The sequence below is a fragment of the Bos javanicus genome, chromosome 18 (assembly GCF_032452875.1).
Source record: "Bos javanicus breed banteng chromosome 18, ARS-OSU_banteng_1.0, whole genome shotgun sequence".
NCBI classification, from domain to species: Eukaryota; Metazoa; Chordata; class Mammalia; order Artiodactyla; family Bovidae; genus Bos; species Bos javanicus.
The window spans coordinates 51,051,861-51,063,563 of record NC_083885.1 but is presented as its reverse complement, the minus strand read 5'-3'; positions in this window follow the sequence as shown (position 1 = coordinate 51,063,563).

The following is an 11,703-nucleotide window of genomic DNA, read 5'->3' as shown; positions in this document are numbered from 1 at the left end:
ATATCGCACTCCGGGGCCGGGACGCCCACGCCCCCCGGCCGGCGACGTCACCGCCGCGTCGCCATGGAGACACTGTGCCCGCCCCCTCCCCGCGCACTCACACAGACACACACAGGCACACATACATACACACACGCGCGCGCGCGCGCGCGCACACACACACACACACACACACACACACACTCGCCGGCGCGCTGCCACTGAGGACCGGCCGGCACTAGGCTTAAAGGGGCCGCGCGACGGGGGAGGAGAGAAGGAGGGGCTGGGATAGGATGGGGTCCTGGGGGTCATGACCTTTCTCTGAGGCTTCAAGTCTGAAGATAGCTTTAAGTCCTCAGGATCCGCGACTTGCCGCCCCTCCTCCTCCTCTCCTGCCCACTGCGGGGTCCACATTTTCTTTGGAAGCCTGTAAGAGGGTTTGAGGGATACCTTATGATGAGTGTCAGAAACTTCTATGAGGAGTATGGACCTTTTCGGAAGAGGCAGAACTTTCTCTGCAGGAGCGGAGGGCGCGGGGTGGGGGTCGGGTCGGAGGATGATCCAGACCACAACATTTCCCAGGCTGGCCTTACCATGCGCCGCCCCCCCCCCCAACCCTGAGCCTGACTAGGGGCAGCTGTCCAGGGGTGGGGTGGAATGGGTGGGAAGCATTTCCCTGCGTCGGAAATGGGGAGGCGGCTGCCTCCTCCGCTCCTCCAGGGATAGGGTCTTGGCCTTCCAGATAGCCCCAGTCCCATCTGGGGAGGAAGTGACCAGAGAGAAAGCACGCAAGAGCCGCCCCCCCATCCGCAGACTGCAGCTGTCTTGGGAACACGGCTGGCGCCGGAGGTACCCCCACTTCCACCTCCAGGGCAGGGGGGTTCCGGGGGTGGAGCCAGGATGCGAGGGGGTGACCAAAGTCTGAACAAATGTGCTCCCAAGGGACACTAGGGGGTCGCCAGGAGAGAGGAAGACAGGGCTTAAGGATGAAGGCCAGTGCGTAGGGATGTGTTAAGTCTCTTTCTGCAGCTGGGAGGAATGGATGGAGCCTGAGGCTTTGGGAAACAGGAAATCAGCAATGATCAGATGGCCAACAGTAGAGGGCAAATAGCAGTTATATTCACAGGCTGATCCTGGAAACAATCTCAGAAAAGACTCTGAGGTACCGAAGGAGAGGAAAGGGGGTGGGGAGGAGATGCTCAGAGAGAATGAAACCAAGAAGATAGGGAGAAGTGAACGGGCCACAGAGAGGAAAGGCCTGAAGGGTTAGGCTCTGGGTGCTTAGGGCTTCAAGCCCACCCTCCTTTGGTGTGTTCCTAGAGGCCTTAGGGCAGTCCCTAAGCAGTCCTCAGAAGAATTCTCGGTCCTCTTCCTCGGGGAGACCAGGGCCTCCCAGGAAGCAGCTCCCCCTTGGGGAATTATGTAACCTTGCCTACGGACAGTGCAGCTCCCCCACGGATATTGTAACCCTCTGGGAGCAGTGTGGTCCAGCAATAATAACCATCATCACTGTTATCATAACAGCTCCCGAACTGCTAGCGCTCACTATGTGCCCGGCGCTGGGCCAAGCGTTGTCGGGACAGCTTCTTACTGAAGCCTCACAAAACCCCAAAGAAGGGAATTCCTATTGTTAGCCCCATTTACAGATTAATAAAGCAAGGCTCAGAAACTGTCAGAGCCGGGATTCAAATCCAATCTATCCAATTCAAAACCACCACCCTTAACCAGTATAGTTTATTATGTCTTTTACTGCCCCACCCCTCAGAAAAAGATGATGCCAAGTTTAAAAGATAATAGATCCATACTACAGCCTCAAAGACCTCTCTACTCCCATCAGAAGATGGAGACCAGGGTGGCAACCCAAACTGCTATTTCCTGTATGTGAGTGAGATTGTATAGAGCAAGTGAATTGATCTTTTTAAGCCTCAGCTTCATCATCTGTAAAATGGGGATATTAATGATTAGGTTGTTATGAGAAATCAGAGATTTGAGATAAGTAGGCAATAAATACTGGTGATTATTAGCAGAAGTGAGCGGCATAACCTGTGGACAATATAAGCCTAGAGATTCCAACTGTAGGCAGCAAACACACAAGTATGGACAGTGAAATCGCCTGTTAATGGCAGAATTCTACCCTGACTCAGCTGGATAATTCAGTCCCACAGTTTCTGTGAAACAGTCATGGATTGGTGGGCGTGCCTCAGGGGAGACTTTCAACCATCCACAGAGAATGGGAACCGCTGGTGAAAATGACATGTCCACAGATATTATAACATGACTGCATCATGGAATGTGGACTGTGTTGGACAGTTCAGTTGCCTTGTGAACACTGGAAATCACCCCAGGAACGGTGAACCCCACAATTACTGTGTGAAACACCCAGAGGTTGTGAACTTGTGATGAGAACTCTCACCGCTGGTCAATCCTTGAAGACATACTATGCAACCAAGACCATGTGAACTCCAGTGGGCAAGGATCCAACCCCCCCCCCACACTCTCCCCAGAAAGCCTTCACAAATGCCCCTGAGGCTAGTAAAAAGCCCAGCCTCTCCCAGACCTCAGAGGTGCCTGGGATGAACAGTGTAACACTCCGTGGAGAAAACACCTCTGTCTGGACAGTGAGGAGACCCCCCCCACTCCCATGGCCCTAGTAGTTCTTGTTCCAGTTTACTGTCCTGACACAGATAAAACAGTTATCCTATCGTTGTCAGGCAAAGGCATGGACAGAACCTACAAAACCTACCCCTACAGAAGTCACAACTCTTCACAGAGTCACGCCTAGAAAGGAGACTGTGTGGACGATAAAAATCATAATCATCGCCTGCCCATCGCCCCTATGAACAGTGACGAACCACTACTGCTCTACGAGCATTGCCGTTCCCTGAGAAATAGCGGGACCCACCCACACTGTTCAGAGCAGCAGTCCCCAACCCTTTTGGCATCAGGGATGGGTTTCATGGAAGACAATTTTTTCCACGGATGGGGGAGAGGGGGGTGGTTTCTGAATGATTAAAGTGCATTACATTTATTGGGCACTTTTTTCTGTGATTATTACATCAGCTTCTAGATCATCAGGCGTTAGATCCCAGAGGTAGGAGACCCCTGATTTAGAGACTGAAGCCACCTAAACTGTGTAACCATTGCCAAACAGAAAATGTAACTCCATTAGATTATCACCCTTGCTGGTCTCTCTGATTTGAAATGCTGAAGGATTCGAGGACTCAGTCCTAGGTCCTCTTCTCCATCTACACACATTCCTTTGACAATCTCCACCAGGCCCATGGTTTTATACACCATATACTATGCTGATTACACCCAAATTTCTGTCTCCATCTCAGGACTCTACCCCAAACTCCAATCTCACACATTGAACCACCTCACCGGTATCTCCATTTAGATTTCTCAAGTTTTCCAAGTAAAAAAGGTCTCTTAGAGCTCCCCCAAAGTGACCTCACCCCCAATCTTCCCCATCTCTGGAAATTGCAGCACCATTTTCCTGGTTGCACAGGTAGAATACCTCGGAGTCATCCTTGACTCCTTTCTCTTCTCTGACATCCAGTTTGAAGGGAACTCCTCCCATCAGGTCTTCCTTCAGCTTTTTCAGACTCAGTCACCCTCCCCACACACACATCCCCCACCACCACCCTGGTCTGATGACTCCTCACTGGACTCCTTGCTGCCTTGTCCCCATAGTCTGTGCTCCGCTGGCAGGTAGAAGTGCTCCAGTCAACCAAATGACATCCCTTCTCTGCCCCCAAACCCTCCATCAGCCCCTCCACTCCCTGGGAGGCTTCAACTCCTTGCCTGCAATGCCCTTTTTCCCTCCTGACCTCACTTCCCACCTTCCCCACTTCATTTTTCCTCCAAGTGCATTCCAGCCTCTTTGCTATTTCTTGAATTTGCCAGGCGTATTCCTCCCTCAGGGCTTTTGCCCATGCTATTCTATCTGCCTTGAAGGCTTTTCCACCAGAAGTCTGCATAGCTCTGTCCCTCATTCCCTTTAGGTTTCTGCGCCAAAACCACCTTCTCAAGAGTTCCCTGGTGGTCCAGTGTTTAGGACTCTGAGCTTTCACTGCTGAGGGTGAGTCAGGGAACTAAGATCCTGCAAGTCACGCAGCATGGCCAAAAATTTTAAAATAAAACAAAATATTAAAAAACAAACACCATCTTCCCAGTACTATGCCTGACCACTATGTAGATATAGATATATAACTATCGGTGTGTGTGCACTCAGTTGTGTCCGATTCTGTGACCCCATGGATTGTGGCCCACGAAGTTCCTCTGTCCATGGGATTTTTCCAGGCAAAAGTTGCCTGGAAACTGAAGTGTGTTGCCACTTCCTACTCCAGAGGATCTTCCTGACCCAGGGATTGAATCTGCGCCTCTGGCATCTTCTGCACTAGTGGACAGATTCTTTACCACTAGCGCCACCTGGGAAACCCAGATATATACCTATATGTATGTCTATATACTTTGGCCACACTGTGTGGCATGCAAGATCTCAGTTCTCCCACAAGGGATTGAACCCACTCCCCCTGCAGTGGAAGCATGGATTCTCAACCACTAGACTGCCAGGGAAGTCCCTGACCACTATTATATTGGAGGCCCCTTCCTAGACCCCATGGGTTCCTTTTATTTTTTTGCTGTGCCATCCAGCATGTGAGATCTTATTTCCCCCACCAGGGATCAACGCCCACCCCCCTGCATGGGAAGCATGAAGTCTTAAGCCAGTGCCTAGACCAGGGTCTGTCATAGAGCTGTTGTTCAGTCGCCAAGTCATGTCCACCTCTTTTTGACCTCATAGACTATAGCAGGTCAGGCTCCTCTGTCATCTACTGTGTCCTGGAGTTTGCTTAAATTCATGTCCATTGAGTTGGTGATGCTGTCTAACCATCTCATCCTCTGTCGTCCCCTTCTCCTCCTGCCTTCAGTTTTTCCCAGCATCAGGGTCTTTTCCAATCAGTCAGCTCTTCGCATCACCTGGCCAAAGCGTTAGCTCTCCAGCTTCAGCGTCAGTCCTTCCAATGAATATTCAGAATTGATTTCCTTTAGAATGGACTGGTTGGATCTCCTTGCAGTCCAAGGGACTCTCAAGAGTCTCCTCCAACACCACAATTCAAAAGCATCAAATCTTCGGCGCTCAGCCTTCTTTATGATCCAACTCTCACATGTATACATGACTATTGGAAAAATCATAGCTTTAACTGTACAGACCTTTGTCGGCAAAGTGATGTCTCTGCTTTTTAATACACTGTCTTGGCTTGTCATAGCTTTCCTTCCGAGGAGTAAGCGTCTGTTAATTTCATGGCTGTGGTCACCGTTAAAGAGTAGGCTGTAGCCATAGATAGCGTAGGCTGTAGTCATAGAGTAGGCTGGTAATATGTACTTGCTGAAGTGAACTGAGTCTGAAAACAGCTGGGATAAGGTGACAGTCAGAACCCATACAGAGTGTCTGTGACGGATGTAAAGCCCATATACAGTATGATTGCATGGACAGTGTAAAGCCCCGATAAACATTGTAATGCTCAAAAACAGTATGAACTCCAGTTTAAACAGCATGGCCCTTTTTAGCCTTGTCCAGAAATGCTCACCTTCATAAAGTGATCCGAGCTCCATTTGAACAGCTCCATTCAAACTTTGTAAACCGGGTGGACCCATATAGCAGGGCAACCCACGTAAATGGTATAAACCCCACGGAGGTAGTATAACCCTCATAAACAGTATGAGCCCCATACAGATGGTGAGAAAACAAACAAATAACAAATAAATACGGATGGTGTTCTCCGTACAAATGACTTGTTCCCTCTTCAGTGTGTGCTGCCACAGAGGCAGCATCACCTGCTTAACATGGTGTGAATGCCTCTAGCGGTAGGGTCAGTTCCCACTCCAGGGTAAACCTCACATGTATGGTGCAGGTAAGCATGTAAACAGGGTCACCTCAAGCAGCAGCGGGAGTCTTCATGTGAACAGCGTGGCCCCATAGTATGGCCTCAGGCAGGGTAACCTACCACGTGTCCCCATGTGGACACTGCCACGGATTAGGCGGACCACTCTGTGGACAGTGTAGCCTCAACCCTGGTGGCTCAGCTGGTAAAGAATGTGCCTGCAGTGCAGGAGACGCTGGTTCCATCCCTGGGTTGGGAAGATCCCCTGGAGAAGGGAATGGCTGCCCATTCCAGTATTCTTGCCTGGAAAATCCCAAGGACAGAGGAGCCCGGTGGGGAGCCCATGGGGTGGCAAAGAGTCAGACGTGACTGAGTGACTAACATGCAACCAACAGGTGCAGTAAACACCAATATCACTGTCAGGTTTTTAGAACATATTTATGTATCTGGCTCTGCGGGGTCTTAGTTGTAGCCTGTGGAATCTTTGATCTTCGTTGAGGTATGTGAGATCTTTAGTTGCAGCATACAGGATCTAGTTCCCCGGCCAGGGACTGAATATGGTCCCCTGCACTGGGAGCACCAAAATCTTAGCCACTGAAACACCAGGGAAGTCCTGTCACTGTCAGTCTCACCAAGTCATGGATAATGTAACCCTCTCCCACAGACAGGTGGAAACTGCCTATTCCATTCAAACCCTCTGGGCTCAAATAGGGGTGGCCGAATACATCTGACAAATAAGATACAAGACATATGGATAGACTGGGGCTTCCACAAAAGCTGTTAAAAGACTCAGTGTCAGCCCCCTACATCCCATATCCCTGCTTGGAACTTGGAGCCAGCGGCAAGAGCTTCAGCAGTCACTGAGGTAGAAGAACTAAGTGTGACTGAAAAGACAGCCTAAGGTGATTCAATCTCTTTAGAGGACAGAGAAAAACACCTCTCTGTTTTGTTGAAGCCACTGTTGTTTGGATTTCTATTGCTTGTGTCTGGACTTAAATCTAACTGATAATAGTTCTTTTAAAAAATTCAGTAAAGTTGAAAGACTATTAACATTTTAAAATCCCTCTGGGCTTCTGTAATTTTCATGTGTGTGCGCATGAAATGAGCTCAGTTGCTCAGTCGTTTCTGATTCTTTGTGACCCCGATGGACTACAGCCGCCAGGTTTCTCTGTCCATGGGGTTCTCCAGGCAAGGATATTGGAGTTGCCATTTCCTCTTCCAGGGGATCTTCCCAACGTAGGGATCGAACCCATGCTCTTGCATCTCCTGCATTGGCAGGTGGATTCTTTATACCTGCACCCCCTTGGAAGCCCGTGTAATTTTCATACAACTTCACATATCCTCCCAAGCCTGAAAGCCTTAACTCTCCAATGAAATTTACCCAACTCTCCTTCAACACAAGGTGTTATGACTTGTGTTAACAGTATGACTCCCTAAGGTGTGGTGTAACCCATCACCGAGAATAGGCCTCAAATAAAGGCCAAGAAATGATGAATTCTTTTTAAAAATTTATTTGGCTGCACCAGTCTTAGCTGCAGCACGTGGGATCTTTTTTTAGTTGTAGCACATGAAATGTTTAGGGACAGGATGCACATGTGGGATCTAGTATCCAGATCAGGGATTGAACCGTGGGCCCCCTGCATTGGAAGCATGGAGTCTTAGGCACAGAACCACCAGGTAAGTCCCCAGTGAATTCCTGAAAAGCAGGGATTCCCAGAGTCTAGTGTAGCACAGAGCACATAAAAATCACTGCTCCCATTTACTGAGCACTTATTATACGCAAGGCCCTAGACTCACCATCTTGTTTCATCCTCAGCTCAACTTAATGAGATAGATACTTGAATGATTCCCATTTTTCAGATTAGGAGAGTGAGACTTGAGAGAGGTTCCAGGCCCAAGGCTACACAGCTAAAAATCGTTACAAAGGGACCTCAAGCACTAGACCGTAATGCCTCCTGATGGACTGATAAATGCCCCACAGATACGCTGCACCCTGGAATTCTTTCAGAAAGCACTACCACAGCACCACAACACGCACAAACTATGGACAAGGTCACCAGTAAGGCTGTGAGAACATAAACTCTTCAGGTGGTGATAAGTTCCTTCTGAATAAGAATAATCACCACAGGAGTTAATATGTTTAAAATTAATTTTATTTGGTTGGGCTGGGTCTTCATTGCTGGGCACAGGCTTTCTCCGGTTGCTGTGAGCAGGAGCTACTCTTCCATGTGAAGTACAAGCTTCTCACTGCGGTGGCTTCTCCTGTGGCGGTGGAGCACAGGTCCTAAGCCCGCGGGCTTCAGGAGATGCAGCACATGGCTCAATAGCTGTGGCACTCCACAGCCTGCGGAATCTCCCAACATATGAAATCTTCCTGGACCAGGGATTGATTCTACATCCCCTGCATTGGCAGGTGGATCCTTACCCACTGCACCACCAGGGAAGTCCAATACTTGACATTTCTGAGGATTTACCCTCAAAAGACATGAGGAGACAAAAAAATACTTTGCACATCCTTTTTTTAAAAAAATATTTATTTATTTGGCTATATCAGGTTTTAATTTCAGCTTTGCACATCTTAATTCTTTACATTTCCGTAGCAACCTTATCGGAGAAGGCAATGGCACCCCACTCCAGTGCCCTTGCCTGGAAAATCCCATGGATGGAGGAGCCTGGTAGGCTGCAGTCCATGGGGTTTCGAAGAGTTGGACACGACTGAGCGACTTCACTTTCACTTTTCACTTTCCTGCATTGGAGAAGGAAATGGCAACCCACTCCAGTGTTCTTGCCTGGAGAATCCCAGGGACGGGGGAGCCTGGTGGGCTGCCGTCTATGGGGTTGCACAGAGTCAGACATGACTGAAGCGACTTAGCAGCAGCAGCAGCAGCAGCAGCAACCTTATGCCATAGGATTGGGAAAAAATTATCCCATAACAGATGTAGACACTGAGGCACAAGGGATTCATGACTTGCCCATACAGCTGAGAAGAAGCCCAGCTCGGTTCCACCCTGAGCAACCTGGCTAAGCCTGATATCCCACTTCCTATAGCACCACTTCCCCCAACTCCACAGGACAGTGGAATTTTGATAAACTGTGTAACTAAGTTAACTACATTTTATGTAATTCTTCCAGGGACATGTGAAATAGGCCTTGGACTGTGTGAACTGTCACAGACGGGTCTCCTCTATGCATGGTGTAACCAGAATAAGCAGTGGAGGTTCCTCTGTGGACATTAAACACATACCACACTCAGAGACAATCTTGAACAGCCAGTTGATGTTGTTACGCAGTCGTTGAGTCCTGTCCAACTCTTTGTGACCCCATGGGCTGTAGCCCACTAAGCTCCTCCGTCCATGGAATTTTCCCAGCAAGAATACTGAAGTGGATTGTCATTTCCTTCCTTCTTTCCAGGGGATCTTCCTGACCCAGGGATGGAATGTTTGTCTCCTGCAAGTGGGTTGGTTCTTCACCACCGAGCCAGCTGGGAAGCCTGGGCAGGAGAGAACCCCTGTCACTGTAGCATTGTGCTCCCTAGGCAGGGTGAATTTCTTTGTGGAGACTGCAGATCTCATTGAGTCTAATTCTCCCTCATGCCTGATGCAGACTGATTGTGGAGCATGAAACGCCATCCCAGTCAATGGAAATCCTCCCGTCCTCAACACCACGTAAGCTCCCATGGGCTATGTGAACTTCGGCCCAATACGCACCTCCCCATGGACAGTATACTTAATCTCTTTCATATCTGTGACAAAGTTAACAAAGACAGTGAACATCACTAAGCATGGGGAACTTTCTGTGGCTGCTGTGAACCCCTGTGGGACAGCATGAACAATTTTCCAAGGGTCTACCTAAATGGGCTGTGGGAACTCTCTGATGAATGTAAGTTTGTTCAGACCCACCCATACTCAGAGATGCAGATGACACCACCCTTATGGCAGAAAGTGAAGAAGAACTAAAGAGCCTCTTAATGAAAGTGAAAGAGGAGAGTGAAAAAGTTGGCTTAAAGCTCAACATTCAGAAAACTAACATCATGGCATCCGGTCCCATCATTTCATGGCAAATAGATGGGGAAACAGTGGAAACAGTGGCTGACTTTATTTTTCTGGGCTCCAAAATCACTGCAGATGGTGACTGCAGCCATGAAATTAAAAGATGCTTACTCCTTGGAAGGAGAGTTATGACCAACCTAGACAGCATATTCAAAAGCAGAGACATTACTTTGTCACCAAAGTCCATCTACTCAAGGCTATCGCTTTTCCAGTGGTCATGTATGGATGTGAGAGTTGGACTATAAAGAAAGTTGAGTGCCAAAGAATTGATGCTTTTGAACTGTGGTGTTGGAGAAGACTCTTGAGAGTCCCTTGGACTGCAAGGAGATCCAACCAGTCCATCCTAAAGGAGACCAGTCCTGGCTGTTCATTGGAAGGACTAATGTTGAAGCTGAAACTCCAATACTTTGGCCACCTGATGTGAAGAGTTGACTCATTTGAAAAGACCCTGATGCTGGGAAAGATTTGAGGGCAGGAGGAGAAGGGGACAACAGAGGATGAGATGGTTGAATGCCATCACCAACTCAATGGACATGGGTTTGGGTGGACTCCGGGAGTTGGTGATGGACAGGGAAGCCTGGCATGCTGCGGTTCATGGCGTTGCAAAGAGTTGGACATGACTGAGCGACTGAACTGAACTAATGTCTACCCTATGGGTACAGTATAAACAGCTCTGTAAAACTTTCCTCAACTCAGGGACTCAATATGGGACTACTCAGTATGGGCCCACTCAATATGGAAGTGCAAACTCTCTTTTGGAATGATATTAAAATAGCAGTAATAATATGACGGTATAAGGTAGTATAAGTCATAACATAATATAGTGTGCTCAGTTGCTAAGCTGCCTCCGACCCTTTGCAGCTCCATGGACTGTAGCCCGCCAGGCTCCTCTGTTCATGGGATGTTCCAAGAATACCGGAGTGGGTTGCCATTCCCTTCTCCAGGGCATCTTCCTGACCCAGGGACTGAACTCACATCTCCTGCATTGGCAGGCGGATTCTTTACCACTGAGCCACATGGGAAACCCTGTAATGTAATAGCATAAGAAATAGTGTAAGCTTCTTTCCCAGTGTGAACTTCTTGCAGACAGTGAAATTTGCGCCACTCTCAAGGCAAATCTGTGGACAGTTGATAATGTGAATGTCATGGATAATGTCAATCTCCTTCATATTCAGTGAATCCCATTGGACAACTGATATTTCCTTATAGCTCAAAGTGAACTGACCACGTCACAATATACTCTCTCACTTGTAGTGTGAATGTTACAGGCATACAGCCCTGCAATAGTCTGGGTGCATTTTCTTTACACCTGCTGTGAACCCCGCATCTGGGCAGCAGGAATCTACTACCAACAGGGCATATCCCTCTCCTCCCAACCCCAGTGTGATCCGCCCCCCACCAGGTGTGAACACCTACAAAGTGTAAGCTCTTCACGGAATGCAGTGTGATGCTCCATGAAGTGCTGTATTTCCCCATCTCAAGCCTTCCTCTCACCCTACGCCCAGGGGGGCTATCAGAAAACTGAGCCGCCCTAAATGTCAAAGTCTTGGGGAAGGTGGCCTGTCCCCAGGGTCACCAAGCCCCAGGCCACGCGCGGAGACTACTCCGCAGCGCGTGCCACCACACAAGTGATAGTTCTCTACCCTCCCGATGGCAACAGGGCTTTCCGCGGGGCCGCGCCAGACTTTCTGAGACTGTTGATTGGCTGTAGTCGCGGCCACCCGGCGGCCAATCAAACGGGGGAAAGGTGACATCACTTATTCTCCTTCCCTCCCCCCCGCAAACTTCCC